Below are 18,496 nucleotides of genomic sequence, written 5' to 3'. Positions count from 1 at the left end.
TCTTATTTCGAACTGTAGAAAAATGCCATTGGCAAGTAATTCCCGCCATTTTGCGGTAACCAATCAAAGCATTACAAAACAACATCACAGCCAATCAAAGAGGAGCATTTACCCCACGTGATCTGAAGAGGCAGCTGCGCCCACTTTTCAAACGGCTCCCATCTGGCAGACGTAATGAAAACAAGTTCTGACGCGAAACGAAATAGTTTACTCCTTTTTAACCGAAATCTTAAGCCAAGAAAGATAAAAAGAGACGGCCTCAGCATTACAGAAGTTTTCAGTCAAGATGATACGTGATCTTTGAGGTGAGTTTTTAAGTAGATGTTGTTAGAGTTTGCAATATTCGAGCGCGAAAGTTACAGTAACACGGCCCGACTTTGTGTTGCAAAATTCCTCATTTATGTTGGTTTTCAAAGTAATTGCTAGTTTACTTTTACTCTGTAAGTTTTAGTTCTTTTCCCTCGAGTTTAACTTTAGCCTAATTCCCAGGGAAAACGGCATTTCAACCACTAATCACGGATTTTTGCAAACACGCGACATTTAAACATAAAGCTTAATTTTTCATTGTTCATAAAGAAGTCGTGACGTTGAACTTCCTTGAGCGGCAAACAAAAGCAAATTTGTTTCCATTCCTGCAGGAGGAGCTACAGCACTGTACATTGTTCATTTTCATCTTTTTCATTTTAAAGATTTATTTCCTCTGGTTCGTACTAGCTAAAAGGGCATTGAATAAGACTAACATAAGGAAGAACAGACAAGGGCAACAATATAGATAAAATGATTATATTCCCTTTGAGTTTAACTACATTTTTTAAGATAAAAGAGGAAGCAAACTACGTATACAAGAGAGGAAACAAAAACGCGAATGTGATACACGTATCACAAAGAGAGTTTAAAAGGTTAATACTGAGCAAAATGGTGTTGGAATAGTGCTGTCTTTAACTTTAATTTAATTTTAATTTTAATTTAATCGCCACAATTCATGGAGTGGTAGGGAAGAGAAACAGAACTTTCGTCCCAATTAACACCTTACCCATATATCCATAGATCAGACCACAACACCGGGAACTCCATGCCCTACTCTTCTCGAATAGTGTGTGGAGTTCTTTAACGTCCCACAGAATTTATGCTTCAACACTCGAAGAGAAATTTCGTATCTCCGCGCGGCCATGTAATATCCTCTATTTATTTGCTGAAGCAGCACATCAAGATCTTTTCCTTTCCATGACAATTGAACGATATCGTTTGTGCAAATTAAGAAAAGGAAGTGACCCAATTGCAAAATCAACCCTTTGCTGCACTCCTGAGTTTGTAACGAGAAGATTTGACTCGACGCCATTGACATACACTTTTTGCTTCCTTTTGCTTACGTAAACCACCGATTTTCATAAGAACCTACCCCAAACATTAACTTTAGACAGGAGAATAGAGTGGCTGCCTGCATCAAATGCCTTACAAAGAGTCAATGCCTTAAAAAGAAGTTAAGCTTAGGTCTAAAAATATGGATCCGGCTTATCTTCCCTCATCAAGGGCTAACGTTATCTCATCCATTAATTAAAGCTATCAAGTAATGAGTTGTAGTGTTTCCAGATCTAAAGTCGTATAGACCATTTTCATAATGGCGGCCAAATAAAGTATTCTTTTGTTTTAATGCTAATAAGCCTTTCTAGCCTCTCTACGTCGAGAAATTTTTAAAAGAATATTTCTTTCAAAATGAGGGCAGTAGGTCTAATTAACATAAATACAAAAGAATGTAAAAGTGGTCGCCATTTATGAAAGTGGTCTATTGGTCAGGTTCTAACATATTTCAGTCGTTGTTAAGTAGAACGTTCGTTGGTTAAGAACATACCTCTCTAAAATTTTAAACGAAATTTTCTGAGGGAGCTTAAATTGGCCGGTATACGTAGTTATTTTATGACGTACGAGATCCTTGTTTAATGATTGGGATACGATAACCTTTACATTCTTTAGACTATCAGAAAATACGCCTTGTCTAATTGTTAAATTTATAATATGTGTTAGTCGTCTTTAAATAATAATTTGCCTGAAAACCGCATCAGGTGCTAAGATCACAAGAACCTACTTTAGAAATAGCTGTCACCACAATGGGTTTGCATTATTATATTTTTTGATTGACCAAGACACAAATCGCCCTATGGCTTCAAGGTATCAACCAATTTTAAGAAAACAGCAAATTTAGTAAGAGGTCACCGATAGGGATGGACATCTACATCTACATCTACGTGTTCCAGCACTCGGCAAAGTCCCTTTTTGACTTATGGCTGTTTCTTCAGAGGTGGCCTCATACACCACAAGGCTTTTTTAGAGACATCAATCACTGCCAAGCCAGCCACTTCTGCTGGAGAGAACAGGGCATTTATTCCCTATCGTCTCTTCTCGAGTAGTGCATGGGTTTTTTAACGTCCCACAGGGAACTTATAAACGTAGAATATATTTGTGAGACGGGGCCTACGGTTTATAGACCTTGACAGTATCTTTAATGAGGAGTGGTGTTTCAATGAAGTATGATTTTTCAGCAACAGTAGTGAAGTGAACTTATAAGTCTCCCCAACTCGGGGCTTTTCAAGACTAAGTTACAATGCTTTTTGTGGAGGACTTTGGCCAGACTGCTTGTTACACAGTTTACAATTTATTTAGGAAGTGAAAGATGCCCCCGACCAGATTAAGTCAGACCACAACACTGGGGACAACGTCCCCTCCTCTTTTCAAGAAGTGAGTGGGTTTTTTTAACGTCCCATACTATTTGATTTCAACAAGGGGTATGAGACGGGACCTCCGGTTTACAGTCCTTATCCGAGAAGACTTGGAAGTCTAACCATTTGCGGGTGTAATTACCAAGACAGTACTTTATCCCCAGTTGTTTTAACACCCTGAGTGCTGGTCCGGTTGAATCCGTTTTAACCTAGGTTAAATTGGTGGTCTTCAGTTTACCTAGGTTGAATATGCATTCTACCTAGATTAAAAAGCTATATCAACTGACCCCCTAGAAAGCTGAAAACACCTATACTTTCCCTCAAATTCTGTCTTACGCATCACAACACATCTAAGTTATGTTTCGTATCATTTCACCGGTTTCTGTATTTATACACCATTCACTCTCAACTTTACAACATAGAAAAGGAAGAACTATGTACTATGCACTTACCTGTATTCGAACTCGGACGCTCCCGATCTCTGGCCCTGTGTCTTCATCACTACACTACTGCATGTGTTGGTGATAAAATCCGTTCTCAGGTTGAATCCGTTTTTACCTAGATTAAATTGATGATCCTCATTCTACTTTTGACTTATTATACAAAAGTAAATAATGAAAAGAACTGCGTTGGGTTGAGCATGTTCTTCGTTGTAGTGACGGTAGTAGTGAAGACACAGGAATATAGCTCAGGAGGGTCCAAGTTCGATTACCGGTAAGTGCATAGTACAGTTCTTTGTCCCCTTTCTGTGACTGTGCACCCGAGTTGTTTGAGCAGCGGGCTACCATGCGGAAGGTCGTGAGTTCGACTCCGGGCGTACGAACGCTCAGGGTCTTAAAAGACCGAGGAGAAAGTGCTGTTAAGTATGGCAAACACAGTATCAGATAAGATAAGCCAGGAACTACGCAGTAAGACCAGTCTTCAGGCATTCAGGAGAGGGGTGCGCGCTCTCAATGCATGTGCTTAGCTTGCTGGACGGCACGTGTGGCTGCTGTGCACGCTCCTCTTAGAGTGGTAGGTATGCATAGTGGCTTTTGCTGTGTGGCTGCCTGGTGTATTGGGAGTGTGCTCCCCTATCCTCTATTTAATTCGTCTAATTTAAATTTTCAAGACTTTTAACTTTCTGAATTTTGTATCTATATTTTACTGCTGCTTATATGTTTGTCCTATATTGTCTGTTTGTTTGTCTGTTTATCTGTTTGTCTGTTTTGTCTATCTATTTGTTTTGTCTTTGTTTGTTCCCTGCTTGTCCTACTGTCTGGTTATGAGCGCGATCCAACGGTTCCTTAATCTACAAGGAAAAGAAATAACGGCTAAAAAGGGAACAACTGTTCCTCAGGAACAGCTCAGGAATGACCAGAAAATGAGCAATAAAAGCGAAGCGCTGCGAAGAGACACCATGTAGAACAAAGGTTCTTCTTGTCGCACAACGTAACGATAAAGCCTTTTGGCAACTCACGAGTAGGAACAAATGCTCTTCAAATAATGACAAAGGATTAACGCGTTATTGGTACAATTTGATTTTAAATCACAGATAAAGGACTAATTTCTTCTGCTCGTGATTCGGAACTCGGAACAATTGGTTCCCCCAAGAGAAAATGAGGGGACAGAGAAGGAGGCTCAAGGCGTTGGCCGGGATATGTTATGTCCACGAAAGTTATTTTTAGACGAGTGGAAGTCTTTGTTCTAGCGGAAGTCTGTCTTCTGAGACGTCCGTATGCAGTCTTGCCTCGCTCTCAGGTTCTTAGTGAAAAGAGAAAATGATGGCGCACTTGGAGGGCTGATGAATATATATTTTCTTTCAAACATCGGACCGAGGTTGGCCTGCATGCGGACGTCTCGGAAGACTTCCGCTCGTCTAAAAATAACTTTCGTGGACATGACATATCCCAAGGGCTGGACTGGGAACCTCCTTCTCTGTCCCCTCATTTTCTCTTGGTTCCCCTTCTAGCAATAAAGGACCATTTCGTTCCCACTGTAGTATGAAAGCACGTTCCGATTTCATCGAAAGGAACACAAAAAGAGGAAGAATCTGTTCTCGCTTTTCAAGAGGGGACCATTCCAGAATCAAGAAAAGCAACACCTCTGAAAAACAAAATATGCTCAAACATATCGTTAGTTAAAAAGAAAGAAGCCAAAAAGCGACTAAAAGATCACTTTGTAGAATACAATCAAATGCCGAAATTTTGCTGGACGAAATGAAACACTCACTTGGAAAAAGGAAACAAAATTGAAATTTGGGAAATGTGATAGATAGATAGATAGTTAGTTAGTTTATTTTCAAATACTTGGCAGCCGATTGGCTGAATTGCGTATTTACAGTTTTAACTATATTAAAAACTGATGCTACTAATAATTTATTTCTAAATGCATCTATTTAGTAATCATTGATAATATATTACCCAACACAAAACGAGATTTTAAAACTATGCTACATTACTTTCAGGCATGAGCTCATTAAAAATACAATTAAATGTCTTATTACATATAGGTTGATTATAATTTAATACTGTGGGAATTCCCGCTCTTCTTAGGGCCTCAGAGTACTCAATACAGGGCTAATAATGGCCAAGGCTCTCTTCTGTACACGCTCTAGATCATTCTTTAAAACATCGGAAGAGCATAATGAAATACTGGTGCGGCTTAGCTTAGAATTGATCTAATACAGGTACAATAGAACAATATAAGTTCATGGGCATGGTGACCTCACAGGCTAGCTCGCTTTAACTGTCCCAGAAAGTACAAGCGCTTTGAAGCCTTCTTAATTACTAAGCTGATGTGTTCATTTCAAGTAAGGTCATTTGAAATTGTGAGGTCCAGCAACTTAGCGCTACTGACGCAATCCAAACTTTTCCCATTTACAATAACGGGTCGAGAATCGTCCTTTTTCTAGGAAAAAGGAAAAGCAGCCTTTTTCACGCAAAAGGTGTTGTCTTAAGTTCGAGAAATGAGCAAGAGTTCCGGGTATAAAACTAGAGCATTGCAAGTAGTTAAATCATGCAACCTACAATACTCGTCACAAATCGTTGAAACAGACACCGTTTGTGTCGAATTTTCCACAAAAATTCTGAGATTTCTACTTCACACTGTTTTCCCCCATGAAATGATCCTTCTCCCTCCCCAATGTTGAGCCACGCGTGTTTTGAAGCACTGAGACCACTGTGATACCCAAATCAACATTGGGGAAGGAGAAATAGACACAAGTGTTTCAAGATTTTTGACGAGTATTGTAGGTTCCACCAGGCATCATTATTCGAGGAGAAGGCTAATCCACTATTCAGAGGGAGATCCCTTCTAGAGCGGGTCTCAGTAGAAAAACTAAGATGATTACGTTAGGCTCCAAATTTCTGGGTTGCCTTACCTAGGCCTGATGCTCCTTAAAATTATATTTCCGAAGCATTTTTTCATTTGTATATCGCAGATAAAACATTTATTTTATTGCCGAAAGCCTTTTAGAGTTAATATTAGAATGTGGTGCTTATGTTGTCGGTCAAATCCGGTGTTAGTTGAACTGAATCCGTTTTTACCTGGTTGACTATGCACCCTATCTAGTTTAAAAGAATTTGGTTTATCAACGGAGTTGATAATGTAAATTGACCACCGTACAGAGATTCTAAAAGCTGACGTTTCGAGCGTTAGCCCTTCGTCAGAGCGAATCGAGGGATTATGGGTTACGTGTAGTTTTTATAGTAGAGTAGGAGCTACGCTATTGGTGGTAACATGGCAACGTGAAAAGTAGGAATATATTAGTTAAATGAAAAGCGTTCGTTAATACCGTGAGGATTAAGGGTGCCGATTTGAAAGATGAATTTTTGTTCCAGATTCTTGCGGCTTTCCGTCGTACCTAGATGTAGGGAAAGGCCGCAGATAGCCATGTGTTTTTTGGACTGGTTAGGCAGATTAAAATGGCGAGCGACTGGCTTAGATGCATCTTTGTCATTCTTCTCAACATCGCGAAGGTGTTCGCGGAATCGGTCACCTCATGATCAAGCTCTATCTAGTTTAAAGCAGCTATCAACCCCCCAAAAAGGTTTGAAAACACTTATACCATCCCTCATGATCAAGCTCTGTATTACGCATGTCAACACATCTTACCGACTCGGTTGTGTCCTCAACCCGACACTACAAAGATCAACATGCTCAATCCAACACAGTTCTTTTCATTATTCACTTTTGTATCGTAAGTCAATTAGTATCCATGTACAATAACCAAAACTAACCTTAACCTGGCTCTAATTTTTCACGAGGCTTAATTTAGGCTCCAAAATAAGTTTCTTCAATTCATGCGTGCGTATTCAACCTAGATAAAATGAGGATCACCAGTTTAACCTAGGTACAAACGGATTCAACCTGAAAACGGATTTTACCGGCACAATAAACACGTAATTAACTAGCCGATTGGTTCTCATTTAATTTTCAGGTAAATCAGGCCCTGGAAAAACAAGATCAAGAGGTTGAAATGGAGACTGACACATGGCAGCAACCCATATAAGGTGGGGCCAATTTTAATGCAACAACTTTTGTTAAAAATCCTTTTTGTAAAAGTTCTTTGTGTCTGAATTTTAATCATCCAGTACCTGGGATGTGAATTCACAATTTAAGTAAGTAAGTAGGTAGGTAAGTAGGACCATTAAGACGGACCTTACAGCAGGGTGTTAAAGGGAAACCTTGGGCAGGGATTACCATTTTAAAACACAATTTGACCAGATACTTTAGTGTTGTCGTTGTGGTCGCTGCTAGCGTGTGATTATTAATGGTCTTTGCTCAAGCCTAGAGTTCCCCAGGGATTTTTCCTTGGGCCGACTTTGTTTCTTATATATGTAAATGACATGCCCAATGTTACAATTGAAACTACACTGGGTTAGGGTTAGTCGCTCATCATTTTAAATCTCCCTAACCACTCCAAAAAACACGAGGCTATCTGCGGCCTTTCCCTAAATCTAGGTACGACGGAAAGCCGCAAGAATCTGGAACAAAAATTCATCTTCCAAATCGGCACTCTTAATCCTCACGGTATTAACGAACGCTTTTCATTTAACTAATATACAGTATTCCTATTTTTCACGTTGCCATGTTACCACCAATAGCGTAGCTCCCACTCTACTATAAAAACTACATGTAACCCATAATTCCTCGATTCGCTCTGACGAAGGGCTAACACTCGACGTCAGCTTTTAGAATCTCTGTACGGTGGCCAATTTACATTATCAACTCCGTTGATAAAACCAAAATTTGTGTATACTACTTCCCCACCAACACAGCACCACAGTTTCTTTAGAAACTACCCCCTTCATACACTGGCAATGGTTGCGGAGATTCAAAATGCTACAAATGCATTGAATTAGTTGGACAATTTGACATCATCCATCCTGACTGAAATAACCTTATTAGTTGTTCCATGGCAAATCAGATGCGTTTTCAGCCTTCAAGGTTCGAAAATCTGAGAGTCTCCAGAAAACTTATTAGTCCTGACAGCTCCTATTCACTCGATGCATGGTACCATCCTTAAAGTGGTCACCTCCATGAAAGGTTTGGGTTTAAAAGTTACAAAGGATCTAAAATGGTCTGATCACGTCAGATATATGACAGCTAAAGTCCACCGCATGATTGGTTTTATCAAGAGAAACTGTCCTCAAATTATCGACAAAAAAGCAGTCAAACTGTCATACACCTCTATGGTGCGTTCCCATCTTTGTCATGCTTCTGAAGTTTGGGCTCCACAAACACCAATGCTGACGATAGAAGTAGAGAAATTCCAAAGGCGCGCTTCACTCTTCATATGCAAGAATAATAAACTATCATACAAAGAAAGACTGTTTATTCTTAATTTAATACCTTTAATACCTCTTTAGACTTAGTGTCCTATTGTGTTTTCACCTACCTTCGGCGGTAAATAAATTTAAATAATTAAAAAAAGGGTTTTAGTCAGTCTTACGGAAGTTGCACCCGAGTAATGAGTCAGTAACTGCACACACAGTAGTTTAGTATGAGTGTCCTTTAATCAGGCATTCAAGGCAATTTTAAACCTTTCTTGACATGCATGATTTTCTTCACGATGGCTTCGGTCCTTGTTTTCTTTTCGGGTAAGGAGTCGATTACCTTCATAATTTTTTTCAACCTTCACGTACTTGTACTTCAACGTCTTAGCGTGTTTCGAACTTCCTGTAAGTTCGTCTCTGTTCTTTGTCTGAGAGAGGTTTCTGTCTTTTTCTGAGGCTTATCCCGCTAGCCATTATTTCTTTCATCAAGGCCTCCTTTAAGATGGCTAAAGCCAGTTTCGAAGCTTTCAAATGACGTCCTCATTACAAGGCTTAGCATTAGAACGCTGTATCACGTATTAGCAATGTTATGGTGCCATAAGCAACGCCAATTATTGCTGAACAAGATGCGGTCATTATTGTGACGCAATAAGCCACCGTGGCAACCAGAAAACCCTGCAATAAGACCCTTTCTTTTGTCTTGTGTTGCACATATCTCAAAAACAAACCCGGTGACCCCCATTTTTTATAGCTGAAAAGTGATCACAAGGCCAAGATGAAAATCTATGATTTTTATTAAGGTGGCTCTGATTCTGCGTTACAGAATTTTTTTGAACTTTGCAGAAAGTATAGGGTGATTTTGCTGGGGTTCCTGTTGCCAACGTAAATTATTATGTCACAATAATGACTGCATCTTGTTCAGGTGTTTCATATGGTACCCTAACAATGCTGTAACGTGATACAGTGTGTAGTGCCAATCGTTTCAGTGTTGAAACTTGTTAGAACCACCTTAAATGAGGAAGCGGGTCCATTTTGACAGAGATGTGCATTCGGCTCTTTTATGATGGGTATCATAGCTTCTGTTTTGGTAATCTTACTCGTCAGATAAGGGGTGGTAGGTTCTTGTTTTACATCGACTTTGTGGATTGTAGGTGTCTCTTTTTGCATGGTGCCACTGACCAAATCTTCCTCCCTCTTCTCCGCTTTATCGGGTTCCCCGGTATCGCAGGTTCCAGTTAAGCCCGCGAAACCGTTCGGCAGCCCTTCTCAATGCTTTGAAAATGGATTTGATTTTATTTTAAAAGGCACCTGCTTCTTTCAACAGGGAACTATCTATCAATTCCCTGCTTCTACCACTGGACCTGTTGGGGAATTTCTTTCTTGACAGCGGCTAGATTTGGCCACACGCCTAACACAATTCGACTTGTCCTTCCACAGATAGCAAATGACAACAAAGCTTGAGCTCACACAAAAGTTGGCGTCTAAGTTGCCTGTCAGTTCTCCTGATAAACAGTAATACAATACAATAGAGTGCTTTTCAGTGACAATATATAAATCTAGTTTATATACATATTAACAAAATAAAGCTATGATGAAATGGTATATGAAATGAATCATATATGAACTGCAGATATGAAATCAAGTGAAGCTATGATATTCGTAGTTATGAGAGCAATTTTTGCAATTGCGTATTCTTATCTCGCATTCACCTTTTTTTTTTATCCACCCAGGATTATCTCGCATGTCGCCTACAGGCTTTCGTAGTTTTCTTTAGATAATTGGTGACTCATTGGCCGAGCCTGAGTGGTTCGATTCAGACTTTTGGTGCCGATTTCGGCACCATAGACCGTATTCATAAATGGCGGTCAAGAAATTATTCTTTTGTCTTTGTACTAATCATCCTAACTAGCCTCACTTTGGAACACAAATTCTTTTGAATTTTGCTCGCGTTTACGACGCTGGTTAGGATTATTAGCATAAAGACAAAAGAATAATTACTTAGCCGCCATTTATCATGATAAGGTCTATATTCATGCAAAAGTTTGTCTTGTCGTGTTTACTCGTATTCGAATGCTCCTTTCTCCTTGTCTTCGCGCATCAGAATTCTTAACAAATTAAGGGTACAGTCTGTATAGAATACGCCTTTCGTTGCATTTTAAATATCCACAAAATTAGTTTGGCCATCCCCCGGGGGCCATCCCCGTCTTTTCTTTCGTAATTTTTAACGTCGCTTCCGACGGGTTTGATGGGGCAGGTCCTCTGCCAGTCTTCTTTTGTTCATTCTTAAGCCCACTGAACTCTTTTTGGCAGTGTTTTGAAGATTCTTCCATATGTCTTTGATTTCTTATGTGGTCCTTAGCGCCACTCCGACGGCATTTGCGGCTGCAGCAATACTCTCACAAACCAGACTTTTTTCCCATGTAAAACGTAAATGCTTTGTTTATAGTGAAAGTGCACTAGTTGACAGGCACTCCACTTTTAACATTTTGAAAGAAACAATTCGAAGTTAACAGAAACATTATTAAGAACCCCAACTGGCGAGAGGCAACCAGTTGACTATTTACAAAGTTTGGAAGAGTTCAATCCGGGAGTATCGGAAAAAAATCCAAACCAGAAGTCAGAACGGGACTTGAACCCGGGGGCAGCCGCATGCAAACCCAGCGCCCTAACAACTGGACCACGCTGCCTCCCCATAATGAGCAGTTCGTCAAACTTTGAGTGCGCTTTTACGTTCCCTACTTCGTGCAACACTTTGCAGACAAACTATGGTCTGGAATGGGACGGCAATACGCTCACTAGCGGAAGGCATTGACCTAATCGTGATCGGCAGTAATTCCCAACGCCACTGTCCGATGGATTCCCATAGGTCGGGACTACCTGAAAAATCGGGAGTTGTGATTTTATACACTTTATCACCATCTTCGTTTTCGTGAGGCTGCCTTAGTAGCCGTTGAAGCTCCGTAACTAGCTGCTCCAATACAGCTCGCAAGGAAGCTGCTTTGCCTGAAGTAGCCAAATCTTGTGTGCTAACAAGGGTAACAGTTCCCATTTGTCTTCAAATTCATCGATTACTTTGCATACCACCTCTCCTACCTCTTATCACCTTAACATATTGGTTTATCACGGAAGCGACCTCTCGCCTTTTATACTTGCACGCGTGTGAAGATTGAAGCAAGAAACGAGGAGTAAACGTCGAGATCGGATTGTCCAGAGTTTGCATTTTGATCAGAAACCCTGCCACATGATCCAAGGGGACATCACAGAAGTACCTTCTCACGTCGATCAAGGTGTAAGCTAAATTTGACATGTCCACTTTGAAGGCAAACTTAACATCATTCTATTCTTTCACCACGGTCCCTTTGGCTTCCAACAAGTGACCTGTAAATTTAAACTGTTTCCCAACAAGGGCTCCCACTATCAAACCCACCATCAATGAGGTAAATCCATCCTAACAATTTTGCTGAACGCCTGAGCTAACGATTCTGCAGGAGGACGACTTAAATGCTACCTAATTTTGCAAATATTATAAATTTGATAGTTAACACATAAACAAGTTTTCTTGGTAGGGCTTGGCATCATCATTTTCGAATTAAACCAGCTGGTTCCCTAGTTTCGAACTTAGGCACACGATGGAGAAATTCAAAATCCCCGTTAGGCAAGTTAGTTATGTTACCGACTTTCTGAAGGTGTTTACAGTTCTATTCAGTGATAAAAAAAATCTTATCTTACTTTTGTTTCAACTTACAAGTGCATCCATTGACGGATATCTGAAATACACTATTCCACCTCAATTCTCTGGCACCAGTTTCGTTCAAATCATTTCCAGGTTTGAAAGCAAGATACAGCTGTGTGTCATCAACGTAAAAAGAGAGTATGAAGAAGGTGCGATCTGACGATTTCAAAACGTTACTTGCGTAGAGCGAAATCAGTAATGGTTCAAGACAGTTACTTTGTGATACGCGAAATTAAATATCGAACTTGTTCAATAGAACACCATCGATAGAAGCTGATAGAGATACTTTGGGATCTGTAAGACAGGTACGACACAATCCAGTTGAGTGCAGTATCAGAAAATTCCGAAATTAAACCGAAGGCGACGTAAGATAATCATCAGATGACCCGCGTTATAGAAGGCAGCTCTTAAATCAACAAGCACCCAGCAATGTTACCGGCTGACCACCATCATACGGTTCATAAGAATGTCATCATCAGGAAGAACACCATGTTAATAGAATCGGAAGTAACTCTTCGAGGCTTTTTTGCACGACAGGTGTCACCTGGATTGCCGTTTGATGGGAAAATAATTTTCGTTGGCGTTCTAAGCACAAGATTGTTAACAAATGTCCACACGGCGAAAGTCATTGAAGAACAAAGGAAGTTATGACTGGCAATGCTACACAAATTGTCAACAGCATCAAGGCTGGCGCGAATATCCGTCAAAAGAACGGTTTCATGTCATAAGATAAAATTAACCTATCGCTGTGCAGTGGGAAGGACGTTTTCACTGTTTCCGTTTAATGATCTCTGTGTAGCTGCAAATATTTTGCGTTGATCGGCAGAAATGGGCCATTCCATTTTTTATCCGCACCCCCCCTATTGAGGGCCTATTTTTTCTGGGGGGGATCTTTAAAGGCCGTTTCTGAGGGGGTAACTGTGTCGGCACCTTTGATCTTTGAATAAATTCTGAAGGGGGAGTGTGTCGGCACTTTGATCTTCTTTTCCTAGGGGGTCAAAAGTTTACTTTTCCGAGGGGGTGAAATGTAAAGGCCCTCAATAGGGGGGGTGCGGATAAAAAATGGAATGGCCCAATGTTGCTGACAAATCTGTGGAAAACTCACTGCTTGACTTACTCGTAAATTAGACAACTTTATTCCGAAGAAGTTTAAATGTTCTCCAGTCAGGTTCTGACTTTGTTGACCTCCTCCAACGCTCTGCTATCCTCCGGCGACGCTTTAGGTGAAAGGCAGAGTGGTAAGTAACAACACCCCCTTCCACCTCCTGTATGCTTTCCTTTTCACTTTGACCGCTTTCGTCAGAGCCTCATGTTGGGGATGGAGGGAAATTCCCGGAAAACTAGCCGGAAGTGGGTCAAGGCGCACAAAGGGATTTTAGACTCGAATTTTCGTTTCTTTATTGCACTTGACATGAGTTATTACAGGAATTACGGATACTCTCGACCACCAACGAAAACAAGCAGATCGGATGAAGGTAATGCGGCAACAGGTGAACAGTCTGGTGAACAGTTTGGGGAACATCAAATAGTTAAAAATGACGAAGCAGCATCGAAGGAGCCTGAAAGGTAACTTCCGTCTTTCCACAGTCACCTCATTTCAATCGTGATAGTATAAATAATGAAGATTTTATTCTGAATTTTATTCTACATAGAAAAGCTGGATTTACTATGATTTCTCCAGACCCAAGAAAGAGAGCCCAGTTGGAGCAAGGTTTGCCAGACTTGCTGCATGATGATTACATTTTAATTTTTGATATGTGCTATGTCGTTAGGATTTGTTGTTCACATCAAAGACTCCCCCACCATTGAATCGTCTTGAGTTAGTTTAGGTAGACAAAGTTGATGGCATTGTTGTGCAGGGAGGCCAACAGATGCAGCATATAATTAAAACATAGATTTTTATGATAAGGCGAGGTTCACGCTCGAAACACCGTCAAAGAAAGGATAGGTATGGTTCCTTCCTAAGTTCATTTCTATTTCATTTTATATTGTGCTGTGTATGGAGTTGAGTAAGAGAAGAAAAATTGAATGTTCATCGTAATCGCTTTTGCATTATTTAAAATACGTTTTCTTTTTTTAAGTGGCAAAAAGGGAAATGGATGAAGCCGACGCTCGCAGTAAAGCTAGACGATCGCGCCCTATTAATGAAAGACCTCGTAGTGTTGGCGGAACAGCGAGTTATGCAACATCTATACACGAAAAACAGAAAGTAGTGCGAACAGCAGCACATACAGGTCTGCAAATTCAGGTGAGGGAATCTAATATAATATCATATTATTTTTTCTAAATTCAGGTGATTTCACCACAAGCAACCCAGATTCAGGTTTTGATTGCTTCCGATTTTGTAAGGATTTTATAGGGAAACCTAAAAACACTGAAAAAATCGGCTAATCTTAACTTAAGGCAGAGAAAACACACAGGAAACTTACGTTTGCTTTATTAGTCCCTTTGTCTATTTGAGGCAATTTGGGCTGGTTTGTGATCAATCTTTTACCTTCATTATATTATGGGATAGTGAAGAGATGATCACAACCAGCCCATTATTCACTTGTCAATTGAAACCACAGCCCCCCACCCACGGGACGTGGCGGGAAATATAATATTTGTAAAGTGTTACATTTTAAATTTTCCCCCTCTGGTGAGGGCCCAGTGTGTATAACTAGAAGATTTTGCTAGGTTCAAATTAAAAATGATTGTTTTGCATTGCTGACAAACGCGATAGCTGCCAAGGTTTTCGTCACACCATTGCAATTGCTAGTAGAATCGTTGTGTATACCTTTGCAGCGCGTGGAATCAGGGAAAGCAGCCAGGAGGGAACAAAAAGAAAATGTTACCCAAACAAACCCTTTGTTGTTTTACCCAGTTCAGGTCATGTGACAAATGACCTCCCCTTAGCCGAATTCATGCATTTTTAAATACTTGTGTAATCACTTATGTTGCTATATACTTTGAAGCAAACCTCATTCCCCTTGCTAGTTGTTACGTGCATTTATCGGCCAAATATTGATTGTACCTTTATCTGAGGAGGGCACCTGGTGATGTGCAATATGACAAGGGGATGGCCATCCAGGTGATCTGGTGACGTAATTTGGAGGACTGGGAAGAAAAATTTTAACGCCGTATCCCACAACCGCGCGTGGCCTTAGGTGTTGTTTCCAAACTCCCTGCAGTATTGCCATCGCCAAAACTCAACAGATCATTCCGTGTCTATCACATTTCCTGTTACTGAATGAACATTCAAGTAGACCCGACAAGATCTAACGTCGCCTCTGCCAGTTGAATTCGAAAATAAGGCCGCGCGCGGTTGTGGGATACGGCGTTAAAATTGTTCTCCCCAGTCCTCCGAATTACGTCACCAGATCACCTGGATATCACTAGGTATTTGAGAGTGGGGATGCCCAAATCACCATGATGGTCATGGAGGGTGTAAAAGTGCAGGTTGCAGGTCATTCCTTTACCATAAGTGAAACAACCCAAACCTTAACAAAAATGCTAACCTAATAGGCTTAATATAAACATTACTTTTTAGGTAAAGGTTTGGGTTGTTTCACCAGGTGAAACAATGACCTGCAACCCTAACCTGCAACCTGCAGTTTACACCCTCCATCATGGTCATGGGTTCGAATCCGGTTCACTATTGCTTAACCCTCTGACTCCCACGCCCGCCTGAACTGGCCGTATTTGGTATTTTACTGTCTAACACCAGAAAATTTTACTTTTCAATGGGGACCTCCTGGCAGGCAATGGGTTAAATTGTTGAAATAAGTGCAATGGTCACTTCTCTTGTCTATTAGCCACACTTCGAAATGTACATTTCTTTCACTCATTATTTTTTTCTGTTGTTTTTGAACGCTTAAGTTTGTTTCAAAGTCGTTGTTTCTTCCTCAGGCTATGAAAATCACTTTCACTGTGTACACTCGTGTGGATCCATTTTTCGCAGAGTTTATATTTTCCTGACATATTTGTCATTGGGGAAAGTTATTTACCAGTAACTGTTGCCTTTGTTTGCAAACTCGTCCCTATTTCAATTTGCCACAATCAGTGTGACAAAATTTTGGACCTTGGTCTGTATTGTAAAAAGCTGGACTGGTAACAAGCATGCTATTAGCTAATCAGATCGGATGATTTAGGATTCTGCTTGGCTGAGATGCTCCAGAAGTAAATAATATAAGTTATTTAACGTAACAAATAGATATCAGATGGGATACTGTGAGATCAAGGTTGGTTCCTCCCACCAACTAGAGCAAAAATGATTTTGGGAATTCAAAAGTCCAATGGTGCACCTAGTTCAGACCTTTCATAATTCACCCAAATCACTGTGGATTGAAGAATGATCATGTATATGGTTGGCTACCCAATCAATTTTATCGTGACTTTTTTTTTCAAGCAAAAACGTGAAAAATGGCAAAGAGAAAAGAGGGAAGCCGAAGAAAAAGAACACAGGCAAAGAAAAGAAAAAGCAAGGTCTCAGGTATTGTGAGAAAATCCAAAATTCTCCATGCTTTAAGGATGGTGCCTACTAATTCAAACGTTTGCCCCGGTTTATGATTATGCAAGAAATGTAGATCTTAACAAGTGTTATTGAAATCCAAAAAGAAATTGGGGGTAGTAATGCATTTTTCAAATAATTGATGAATAATGTTTGTAATGAGTTTTAAAATACAAAGCAATGTAGAGCATTCTTTCTCAAATTGAAGCTTAATTAGCTCTCAAAAATGCATGGTTACTCCCAATTTTCTTTTTGGATACTACGAGTTACTTACTAAGATCTACTTTCTCCGGATAGTTTTAAACTGCGCAACAATATCACTGTTGGTAAGCATCACCAATAGGAAACCCGAATATCTCGAGATGCGCAGAATGTATGTGTAATAACAATAGTAGGTGCTGTGCTTAATTTTCTAATTCTCTATTTTTGAATTCCCCATAATACACTTTGTTGGCCCCCAAAATTTTGCATAAACTATTGTTTTCAAATGCTCTTGGGCACACTGCATATTCCCAAGAGCATTTGAAAACAATGGTTTATGCAAAATTTGGGGGGCAAACAAAGTGTCTTATGGGAAATTCGAAAATAGAGAATTACCTGTACTAGGTTTTGCAAAACTACTCATGTTTAAACATGAAAATAAAACCAAAAGTAGTTATTCAAGCTGCCACTTTCAAATTTCACCAGTAAAATTGCTCCTCCTTTATGAATGCAAGGGAAGCATATTTTAGTGGCATGTTTTGTTGATGGTAATTTTCGTTTTCAGGCTGAAAGGAACGAATTTCTCAAAACTGTGAGAACTCAAGAACTAGAGGATAAGCACAGAGAAGCACACAGACGGTACATATGTACCTATTTTTCTTAATTTTTATTTTGGGAATTCATTTCATTGGCCAAAGTTATTATAATTTATTATTATTATTATTATTATTACTACTACTACTACTACTAGTTATCATCATCATCATGATTGGTGTCATCAATAATATTGTTATGACTTAAAAAGGGAAAAATGTAGTTGTCTTGTTCAATTGCTCAGTTGACAAGTGTCATCTAGACATATTTTTCCTTTTGATTGTTTGTAGGAAAAACGAAGCGTTCTTGGACAGGCTGGAGATGGCAAACAAATACAGTCAGTGAATTTTATTTGCCATTAATTTTACTGCATTGAAATTTTTCAATTAAAATAATTGTTTCAATTAAAAAATTGGGTTTATTTGCAAGGGAACAAACAACCAATACATGTATTAATGCACATTGTGCTCTTTTTTAATCATAACCCACATTAGGCTGACTGTATTCAACACAGACATGTAGTTTTAGATTACTACTAGACATGCCACTATCCTTTTCATAATATCACATGGCAAATTTCAATGTCAGTTACGTTTGCCTAATTAATCTGTGAACTGCACTAGGGACTAAGGGAATTAAATAAACGAAGCCACCTTAATGGTCTAGCTCCCAAGATGATCCGGTGACTTAATGTTCTCTACTGTTAGAAGTGAACACCTTGCTCTGTTTGTTTAGCTTGTCTTTTGTAGTGATAAAAATGAAACATGTCATGTATTTCTTTGATTAGGGTGTAAAAGAACCTCGCGATTACATTTGGTATTGTAATTAAGTCACGTGTGATTGTCTAGGTGTGTGTAGTCCTATGAAGGACTGTTTGAGATGACATTGACTGACATTTTGACAACCTGAGTGGAAGTCATCTTCAGAATGATGTGTCAGCAGATACTACTGTATAAGAACACCAGTCGTAGATGTCATTGGTCAACTTATTCGTGATGTTATTAGT

The sequence above is a fragment of the Montipora foliosa genome, chromosome 13 (genome assembly GCF_036669935.1).
Source record: "Montipora foliosa isolate CH-2021 chromosome 13, ASM3666993v2, whole genome shotgun sequence".
NCBI classification, from domain to species: domain Eukaryota; kingdom Metazoa; phylum Cnidaria; class Anthozoa; order Scleractinia; family Acroporidae; genus Montipora; species Montipora foliosa.
The sequence above is the reverse complement of the archived record's forward strand: the minus strand, read 5'-3'. Positions refer to the sequence as shown.